This window comes from Phragmites australis, chromosome 2, assembly GCF_958298935.1.
Source record: "Phragmites australis chromosome 2, lpPhrAust1.1, whole genome shotgun sequence".
In the NCBI taxonomy this organism is placed as follows: domain Eukaryota; kingdom Viridiplantae; phylum Streptophyta; class Magnoliopsida; order Poales; family Poaceae; genus Phragmites; species Phragmites australis.
The window spans coordinates 12,068,618-12,079,944 of record NC_084922.1 but is presented as its reverse complement, the minus strand read 5'-3'; positions in this window follow the sequence as shown (position 1 = coordinate 12,079,944).

Genomic DNA, 11,327 nt, shown 5'->3' with positions numbered 1-11,327 from the left:
CTATTCATAGTGCGCTGCAGCATCTGCTTTGGCTCATGAGCCTTATTCGCATTGGGCTTCATGATTTCGGCCTTGGGTGAGGATGTACATTTGGGCCTGAGAAATCAAACGACAGCCCAATATTTTCTGGTGAGGCTGATGGAAAGAATTGTTGGCAAGGCGGCCAGCCTGGTGAAGTGGGCCGTGGCCACTAGCCCACAAGAGACAAATATTGATGACGCAAGATTAAGGGGTGCAGTGGGTTGGATCGGGACCCACAGGTTTTAGACATGTGAGAGTGGGTTAGGTGTTAAAATTGTCTTGTGGGGCTATTGGGTTGGGTCCTCGACCTGACTTAGGTTTGAGATTATTTTTAGACCTGTGGATACCTTATGGGTCCTGAAACCCAAAGCCCATTCCATCGAAACCCGAGGCCCATTCCACCACAGGCCCCGAAATCCCATCCTACCGTTGTCGGCCTCCACCAGCACAGCCGCGTACATTCGCTCGCGCCCAAGCCTCACATACCCCAGCCGCACAGCTACACGTCATCGCACGCCGTCGAGAACCACGCGCTATGCCCCAGCCGCTGCCCCGGCTGCACAGTCGCACGCCATGGCCGTGCTGTCGCAGATATAGATCTAGATCTAGCCGCAGCTCCTCCACGGGTTTCGGGTCCCTGTCAAGTGTCGGGCTCCCGCCAAGACGGGGTGGGGTCGGGGTTAGTTTTGCACCCGATAAGTATTTCAGGGTCGGGTCAACTTTGTTGTCTCGGGTTTCGGATCAGGTGCGTTCTCGCTCCACTTAACCCCAACCCGACCTGTTGCCACCCCTACACAAGACACGCATATACATTCCTGGTTCTTCTCTTCATGTGCTTCAATGTTCTTCTGAACTGGAAATACAAAACTTGAGCTCTAGATTCAAAAGGGCAGAAGAGTGTAGTCTACACTGGGTGCTCTAATTGATATGTCAAAAAGTTATCATTAGTCTGTAAGTTGTGAATCCAAAATCTATCACCAGTTGCGCCCACAAGTTGACATCGATAGTTTTCACCGATTGCTAGTCCAGAGTCCAAAATTACTTTCAGATTTTACGAGTCTGAGATAGTTCAGGATTTCTCATATAATCAACATAACTAGCAGTGCAATACAAGGCGTTGGGGAAAATGCTCCAACTCATGAATACCTCGACGATATATGACGATATACTATGACAACTATTATTCCTAAATAAGTATAACGTAAGTAAATGTAACAATGGATCAAAAATAACCTTATCTGTACATGATGGTAACATAATCTCAAAGGCAAGATGGTAATTTTCTCTACCCATCTCTATATAAAATAAACCCCAAGGGGTAGGTAAGGGGACGGGGCTTTTTTCACTCATTCCACAGACTCACTTACTCCTTTTGGCTCAGTCTTCCTTCTTTAAGCTTGAGCCTCCCCTGTTGGGAGGGACTCTTGCCGCGCTCTATTCGGCGCATGTTTCGTGCTCCAACCGTTGGCGCCATCCATGGGATCTCCAAGCAAATCGCTACGTTGAAAAGGTAGGGAGGAGACTGAGGAGATGCGACATGCAACCACCTATGGCAACTACATTGTGAGTGCACTATGCTGCACGTACAACGGCAAGGGCCCACTGCTCATCCTCATCATCCCTGCCAATGGGCATGAGGGGGTGGCCAACATGTAACGAGTGGCCAGCCCGGGCAGACGACCCCAAGGAGCGCTCCTGCGTTTGCGGGCTCATCGATGTCCAAACCATTGTAGTACGTGGGCTCACTATGGCTGCCATTCGTGCCATCCAACGCGCCCAAATCTGCTAGCGTTTAGATTGCCATCGCCTTGTTCAGCATCTCTATCGAAGCCCCGCCACATTGCATTCCTACATGTATGGGTTCTAGTTTTGCGCCTAGACCGTTGCTGCATAGCTCGTGTGGTGCTCACGAGGTTCGCATTCAAGCCCAGGATAACCCTGGACCCGTGCCTCGGCAAAGGCCCACAACGATGGCACAGATAAGACGTGCCCTCCACTCGCTCGTGACTGAAAGACACGAGGGGGTTGGGGGATGATGCTCCGCGCGATGGGCGCTACACATAGGATGCAAGATGCACCCTCCACCCGCTCGTGACCGAAAGATGTGAAGAGGTTGGGGAGGATGTTTCGCGCGATGCGTGCTGTATGTTGGATGCAGGATGCACCCATCGCTCCCTCGCGATCGAAAGATGCAAGGGGGTTGGGGATGATTCTCCGCACGATGTGCGCTGCACAAAGGATGCAGGACGCGCCCACTGCTCGCTCATGACCGAAAGACACGAGGAGGGCTAGGGGGTCTGCAAGTCAAAATGGCGGGCACTATGCAACGATGAATCTGGTTGCGCGCTAAGTCAAGCAATAATAGTTGGCTTAGATGGTCCTGTACAATTGTAGGATTTCGCTAACCCTGCCAAAACACGTTACGTTACCTTCAAGCAATTACAAGAACCAAAAAGGACCAATGCAAGGGTCAAGATCCCGATAAACTTGAATGGCACATGAGAGTGTGATTGGCTTCGGGGCCTCACCATCATCATGCAGCCCCTCGGTTCCGGCGTCGACTCCACCTCAGGAGAGCCAACCTTCCTCATCCTAAGGTTTTAGGATGATATTTTTCCTGGTTAACCCAGATTCTCTACTCAAAAGAGGGTACTTCCAGGGTGGCTCACAGAGCTACTCAAAGAAAACTCGGTACCCCGATTATGTGACCTAGGGGCTACCAAGGCCCCAGTTGGATGGAAGTCCTACCCAGAGACTGACCAACATTTCGATTAAGGGAAAAGCGTCACGAGCATAGAAAAATATATGATCGAAAGGAGATGGACAAGGATTTATAAAAATCATCAAACTGATGGTTTTTACATCCAAAAGATGCTTACATGCATAGGTTGCCTCTCCGAGTTCCTAGCTTTGTGAGTAACTCGGAAGAAGGAAGCACAAAAAAAAATGAGGTTAAAAGTCCCTAATGGCGGCACCTACGCTTCAGGTGTCTCCCACCACGAGGGCCGAGGTAGAAGTTGGCCCCCGAACCGCCATAGCCATCGGATGAAGAGGAGCTAGGGGACTCTATGACCTTCCTTTTCGCCGCCTCAGTCTCCTCCTCCTTCTCATTCTCCTCGATCTCCTTCTCAAGGAGGTCCCAATCGATTTCCCACACGTCATCCGAGGAAACATCCATGACTATGATCGAGGAGCCCGCTCGAGCCAGAGAAGGAGGTGGGGCGGCCGGTGACGGCCTTTCGGCGATGGTGGGAGCACGTCGGTTGGAATTGGCTCCAGCCCTAGGCATGGCCCCTTGGATTGCCTGTCCTCAGTACCACTACGGCCAGTGGAACTAGCGCTGACATCAGAGGTGACCCGATCGGATCACTCACGCCTGGATTGGGAGAAGACACCATGATCAATGAGAGATGATTTCTCTCTCTCGCTCAACAATAGATGGCTCATGAGGTAAACCTCTGTTTATAAAGCTCTGCCAGTTGTAGGCATATGACTCGAGAAAGAAACGGGGTCATCATAATGCTAGTTTCGTGACTTTTCCGATTACTACTCGGGGGCATGTGGCAACACTCTGGTTAGCCCCGTGACTTTTCCAAGTTCCATTTGATGCCCTATTTTTTTGCACACATGTCTCGTCGCATTTAATATTTGAATTCCTTTCAGCGTAGTTGCCGCAGGATCCCAGGAGAATAGTGGCATTACCCCATCAGACGCATTGTCGTTACCTTGCGTCATCATGTACTTGCACTAGAAAAAGAGGAGAATATCTCACCACACGAAATCTCCATTGTGATGGTTCAAATTTTGAAATACTCGTCGACGAAGAGCCTCCTCAGACTGCCTCACCGCTCCTCGGCTCTGGCGTCGACTTCACCTCCGGTGGAGTCTTCAACTCCGCCTCCGGCCACCACTGAGGGCTCCAAACCATCGTCTCCGTCGAGCCTCGCCATCTTCGGGTTGTGGCGCCATGCCGCCCCGCAGCTCCGCTGTCGACTCTACCTCCGGCCACCGCCGTGGGGCTCTGGACCACAGCGTCTCCGTCGAGCCTTGTCGTCGCCGCATGTGGCCACCGCCAAGGGGGTCATAGTGCCATGCTGCCCTTCGGCTCCGATGTCGACCTCACCTCCAGTGGAGCCACCGACTCCACCTCCGGCCACTGTCGTGGGGCTTCGGATCACACCGTCTTCGTTGAGCCTCGTCACCACCGGTCGCAGCAACCGCCAAGGGGGTCATGTCAGCACACTGCTCCTTGGCTCTGCTGTCGACTCCGCTCCGACCCCTGCCATGGGGCTCCGGACCATGTCACCCCCGTCGAGCCTCGTCGCCGCTGCTTGCGGCCGCTGCTGGGAGGGTCTACAAGGATGAAAAGTTGTTCGGGATATCCTGACTCTGAGACGGAACTAGAACTAGTTCTCTATACATCTGCTTGCCCCTCGGGGCCGCAAAGCCAACGAATGAGGAGGTGCTGTTGGGGAAAATACCCTAGCCCATAGATACCTCAATGATGTACAACGGAATATTATGTCGACTATAATTCTTAAATTAGTATAGCACAAGTAAATGTAACAACGGGTTAAAAATAGCCTCATCTATATATGATTGTATCATGATCTCAAAGGCAGGATGGTAATTTTTTATCCTATTTTCCTATAAAATGAGCTTACAAGGGGCAAGTAATAGGGACAAGACTTTTTTTTACTCATTCCACGTACTCTTTTCCTCTCACTCTCTCCCTCCTCTTGGTTCATTCTTCCTTCTCTAAGCTGAAGCCTAGATCCCTTGTTAGGATAAACTCTCACCACGCTTTATTTGGGACACGTTTTGTGCTCAAACACGAGGAAAATCGGCCAGTTGTTCACAACTCAGTTTGTCTCGATATGACATCGAAGATGCCACCACATATAGGTTTCTTTTTAAATGGTGCCTCTTTAAATGGTTTCTGGGACATTTACTGGAAGGGGGTGGTGTGGTAGACGCAAAATTCTTTCGGTGCAGTCTAGAACGGCAAGTTGCAACAAGTTGCGAACCGCAGATGTCTGGACATACCAACGGTGCGAACGCATGCACCGGGCTACGTAAAAAAAAAAAGCCATCCCAGGTTCGGCTTGGACGTACCGGGCGCACTCCTTTTTTCCGGGAGACCGTCCGACGGCGACGGCAGCAAGTCAGACTTCCCCGCATATATACGTGTCTCGCCTCCAATGGCACGCCCCCCGCGCGTTCGTTTCCGGTGTTCCCCGGTGCACGTCGCCGTAGGCGCCCTGGCCCGGTTCCGCGCCCACCCGCGAGTCGTTCCCTTTCACGGGCCCGAGCGCATCTTCGCATGCACGTGAACATCCACGCGCCGCGCGTGGCCGGCCCGACGCCACCTGCGCGAGGTACGCCCAGCCCTCCAGAGAGCGAAACGTAACCGCGCCCGTCCGCGTCGTGGGGTCCCTTCGGCCCTGCTTGAAGCTGGATTATTTTAACGGATAGCGCAGCCAGCTGATTGCCGACACGGCTTGCGCGGAACTAGAGAAAGATGCCCCTGGGCGACGAGAGGTCGCCGTACGGGCGTCGCCGTCAACCGCTCGCTGTCCGGCTCGCGCGGCACAGCGCGCGCCCGAATCTGTGTCCCCGAGCTCTCTATCGCTGTAAGCTCCACCACCTTTATTTATTCGTTCGTAGGCTTCAGATTTGGGATAAGTACGTTGGGTCCGTGGGGCTTGCAAGAGTAGAAAACGAAACGATCCTTGTAGGGTTCCGATCGACGGACTCAGAGCTGGCTAGCTTTGCTTGGACATGAGCAGTACAACGTTGGTCGGAGCCTCACCAGTGGTGTGCGTGTCCAGGTTAGAGTTAGAGGCTGGGGGTTTTGCATTGTCGACGTATGTGTCCTGCGTTATCTATTGATGGGGCGTTGTGGTCGATGGCACCTAGCAGCTACACACATGTATGCTCCATGGTGTGCAACTTCAAAGCCACATGATGGGCTAAAAATCTGTGGCTATCCCTCGCTAACTCCTAGGCAAACTTTTAGAGGGAGGAATCCTTCTGAGAGACAAATTCAAATATAGCTGAGTAATATAGAAAAAACTTTGGTTGCATCTATGTTTTTTTTTTTGGCGGTGAAGGGCAGGAGCTTGCCGAATCAATTAAGAGAGGAGTTAGGGCAGTTTTTGTTTTACAACAGCCGCACTGCAAGCATTGCTAGCAGTGTATTGTAAGGGCGATGGGATTATAAGCCACTAAAAAACTACCGTGAACTGTCTAAATTGTATTCAAATTAGTTATTACGATGATTATTTAATAAGATGAGAGGTAGCACACGCTCGTCTTTCGATATATCGCGTGCTAACCTATATCTTGCCACAATGATCACGACCAATAACGATTAACCAGAATCTAATTCCAGTAATAACAATATGTGTTTTATATCTACGATCAAAATACACGTTTTTACAACTATCATCATCACATCAAGTCATAATAAAGAGCGATTAATGTAAATATATTACAATCCTTAAGTTAGTATAAGTTTAAAAATTAACAGAACAATGAACATCAGGAGAACAAAATACAACAGTTTGATCTCCTAACCGGTTAAAGTTACTAACCAGCGGGAAAAACAGTTTATAAATAGCAAAAGATAGGTGACGCTATTTGTCTTGAGGCATCACCCAACACAACACGAGTAGCCCATACTATTGCCTGTCACCGATATCGATGGGTATAGAATAACCGTACACTATTTCTTTCTCACCTACAAAACTCAACAAAAGAAAGGTGAGTATGAAGGTACTCGTAAGACTTATTCCATATTATGTACATATAATAACTCAACTTCAAGGATCATGCATTTTGTGATACATAGCAAGGAATCGGCCACAAGGTTAAATCAATTTATTGTAAAAAGCCATTTGTCGACTCAAGAGTGTGAGCATCTACCCATCTTAACAACTCGTACACTCCTATCATGAGATCATAACCATAATATATATGTCACCTGATCATACTCCTATCAACATAACCAACAATAACCACTTCCCAACATACCACATGCATTCCAACATCAAAACTCTACTATTGATGCGATGGATATAAGCATGCTCATAACCGAGAGCAAGGTAATTTGAATTAATCTTACACCCTGCAAGGGTACATCTTTACCCACACGACTCGAGTCCATCCTCTTGGCCACTGAGACAAAATTTCTTATAATCGGAACTACCCACTTGCGTATACCTCTATGACACCATGGTTACCATAAGCGTGTCTCGGATACCTTCAGTTCCCCGCCACCTTTCTTCTCCTCATTCCTTTTCTCTTACGCGTCATAGGGTCGCAAATCAAGTATTAGCATGGCGTATGATAATCAGCTCATTTGTACATTTATTGAATATATGGAAGTACAGAAAGTGCTCAAGTCAATGGAAAATAACGGTCGATGCTCAATCGATGCAACCGATCTATGGCATTTGGGTTCCACTCCCGACCTACCCCTAGCACCGCCCACATATCATCTTATTCTCACAACTTCATTTCATTGTGAAACAATGATTAAGCCCTATAGCTCGTGAACGATGGTCGAACCACCGCTCGACTTTTACCAATGACGTATACATTGCTAAGCATCTCGGATAACTTTTAAGTTAGACATCAACTTTGTGATACCCAGGTTATAAAGATGGGGATCATCAATAATTCAAGGTAGGAACAATACATCAACATATGTTCTACCCACAAATTCCGACATTGACTCGCTAACATGCACAACATACATAAATGGATAACTTATCTAATTAGACACCACAAGATCCAAAGTAAAATATGAAATATGCTTAGATGCTTGCCTTGCTGATCTGGCCCTTCGCTAACATACAGTTCCAGTTCGGTGTCGGCCTCGACTGCTTGAACTATCAACGTGTCACTCTCTAAATAGTTTAATAACATATCAAATGAACAAACGAATGAATAGAAATGTATGCTTCTGATGCATGATCGTGAACAAGATGAAATGCACCATGTTACCAAAACATTTCAAAAGAACACCTTAGCAATTGGGTTAACAAAGGTTTGAACCTCGCATGAGACAACCTAAGGTCACAAGATATTGAGTAATTGGCGGTCAGACCAACCTAGGTGACGGTCAGACCGTGGGGGTCGAGTAGAGCAAAAATGGTACTGAATAGGCATGACAGTTAGACAAGCCCTAGTGACCGTCTAACTCTTGCCTATGGAGTTTGACTGGAAGTTTGACTGGTCAAGATACAACCTGGCGGTTAGACTAGCCTTAGTAGCGGTTAGATTGCTGAGCCTAGCTGATGACATCTCGACGAGGTCACCGGCGATGCCTTCAACCACGAAGGGTACCAAAATACTCTACAAGACTAGAGAAGCATTTCTTTGGTGATTTGGGCAACCTACACAGGGCCAAACTCGAGGACCCCATGGATGAAGTGTATGGATAGGGTGGAGCTCAGGTCTAAACAAAATGGGGATCAGTTGGAGCTTGGGAAAGATGGGAAAATGGTAGGGGAAGTCTCACCTCGACATGGAGACGCTTTCTATGGGGTTGGCCAACTCCAGGGAAACTTCGATTCGAAGATCGGGCTCCGGGTGGTGATTGACCTTAAGGTGGAAGAAGTCACATGGAAACATCTTCAACGAAGAAGACAGTAGGAAGGAGCTCGAGAAAGCCTTTAGGGAGATCTAGGAAGTCCTCTCCGTCAATCTCCAACTGCCGAGAGAGAGAGCGAGTGAGAGTTGGTCGATGGCTTTAAGTGGCATCTCTGCGCTCTGGCAATCAGACTACGAGTAAGGCCCATGTGCTAAAAGTCTTTGTTCTTTTTCCGTTTCTTCCTTTTCTTTTTCTTCTCCTTCCTAAATGACTTTGTGGTCTTACTAACTATTTCTAAATAATTTCCACTCATTATATATATATATATATATATATATATATATATATATATATATATATATATGATTGCCATTCAATAACATAACATTTTTGAAACGTGTTTAAATACTTAAATCAAAACCAACAACTTGAAGTGTGATGTCATGATATGTATGCATGCTTAATGACTATATTAGGGTTTTGGGGTGTGACAACTATATAGGAAGGAAGTAGTATTATGTTTTTAGGTGTGGTCTTGGAGAAAGCATGCCACAAATTGGCCTTACAATCAAAGTTTTTCGGGGCCATGTTTGTAGGGATTGTATGTTGAAACATGGACATCACCTTCGTCCAAACCCCCTTGGCGTAGGGATAGAGGAGGCAAAGATGCATGGATGTTTCGAGGTATAAATGACATAATGAACAAGTAGGCTGGTGAGACCATCCTTTGGTGGCAAGTTTGTCAGACGTTGGGATTTTATCTTGGATCATAATCCATGCAAAAAATTTGCACTTGTTTTCTATTCTTGCCTTCCATATGATGTTTGCATCAAAGGGTTGTATCGATCCTCTGAATTGTGGGAGGTAGGCTGACTGGGTGGTGTACTCTCCATTTGTGGTCCACCGCCAAGAGATGGGATCTGGAGTATTTGGTTGAGGTGGATCTACTATAGGCTAGCCCATAGGATGATGAACTCACCTAAGAGGGTAGGTGTAGTGATTCTACGTCATGTTGTTTTGATCCATATGTTATTCTCCACTTCAAATGCCACCGTATTGTTTTTGCATTTTGTTAGGCCAAACAGGGTTGGGGCAAAGGTTTGGGAGGCTCATGCCAAAAGTGTGCTTTGTGACTATCCTCGATAGTTATGATGGTTGAACCATCAAAAAGATTATGATCAATGTCAACACATGGGACTTTGGTGCCCACCCAAGGTTTGGAATCGAAGATCTAGGAGTGCCAAAACCATCGAAGTCACAGTGAGTAGCTAAATTTCTCAAGATAAAGAATGCCCAAGCCACCTAATTTATGCGATCTGCAGACACTTTTCCAATTGACCAAGCAATGGCCACTGCTTGCTTGGTTAGACCCTTTCCATAAGAAGGATCTCCTAATGGTATCCATCTCCTTTTGTGTCTCTTTTGATATGGGGAAGACCGTGAGGTGGTATGTGGGAATGGAAGGCAGCATGAAGTTGACGAGAGTGAGTCGACCAACCTTGTTGAGTAACCTTCCTTTGACCTCACTAGGAAAGTGGGCGAGGGCTGCTGAGAGGTCAAGATCTTCGCATCTAATTGGGTGGATAGTCCTTTTCTGGAAATTTGTGACTAGCCCAGTGTCATGGCCGAAGGTGTCCAGGATCATGCAGATTGCATCCACTTTGTTACCTGTCAGATTTATGAAAATAGCCACATCATCTATGTATAAGGAGATCCTCATTCGACAGCTATGGGACCAACATTAGATAAAATGCCATGTTTGGTGGCTAGCTTGAGGATGTAGTGGAGGGGATCAATAGCCATGATGAGTAGCATTGGAGAGAGGGGGTACTTAAACCCATTCCATGGAATGCCGTTGAGTAAAGCGTGAGAGCTCGCCATCCCAAATAAAAGGGATATCCACTCCAGCCATCTAGGTCCGAAGCCAAGCCTACCAAGAACCTCCAAAAGGCAACCCTAATTTATTGAGTTGAAAGCTTTTGTGATATCTAACTTCAAGAATAGTGCTGGTGTCTTATCTTTAGCTTGGTAGATGAGGTTAAAGTCCCCTAGAAGCATACATTTGGGTTTTTCAAGTGGCACAAGATCATGTAGTTTATAGAGAAAGGGTAGTTTGTTAGGATCTCCATGTGACCCATATACACTGGTGATGGTCCATGAGGAACCATCCTCTCTCATTGTGAGTTTGGTTGTCACGGTGTTGGCCGTGATGATACAACCTATTAAGGTGAAGTAGTCGTCGTTTCATGCAAGTGTGTTATGAAGGTAACATAAAATCGTTGCTAAATTTTGGACTAAGTGTTTGTGATACAACATCCTAATCGATGACATCAAGTTTCATCTCCTAGAGACATACTACAATGATGTTCGACGAGGTGACTAACTCACGGACAACGTCTCGATGTGCGAGCTTGATAAGATCACGGACGTTCCGACATAGCACCTGCCTGTTACATTGTGCCATAAATTAAACCAAGAGAGCAACTGAAAGGGGTTAATGGAGCACTGTAGTCTAAGTCTAGCCTCATGCTAAGGTTCTAGGTGAAGGCATTCATACTGGATGACGACAACGGTGAAGTACAAACAGACAATGTAGCGTGCAAAAGATGGAAGATATCTCAGGAAATGGCGATGGAGACAAGAGACACCCATAAGAGACAGATGGTCGCTAGCCATCTCTGCGGGTGCGAGGACGCATTGCTAACTG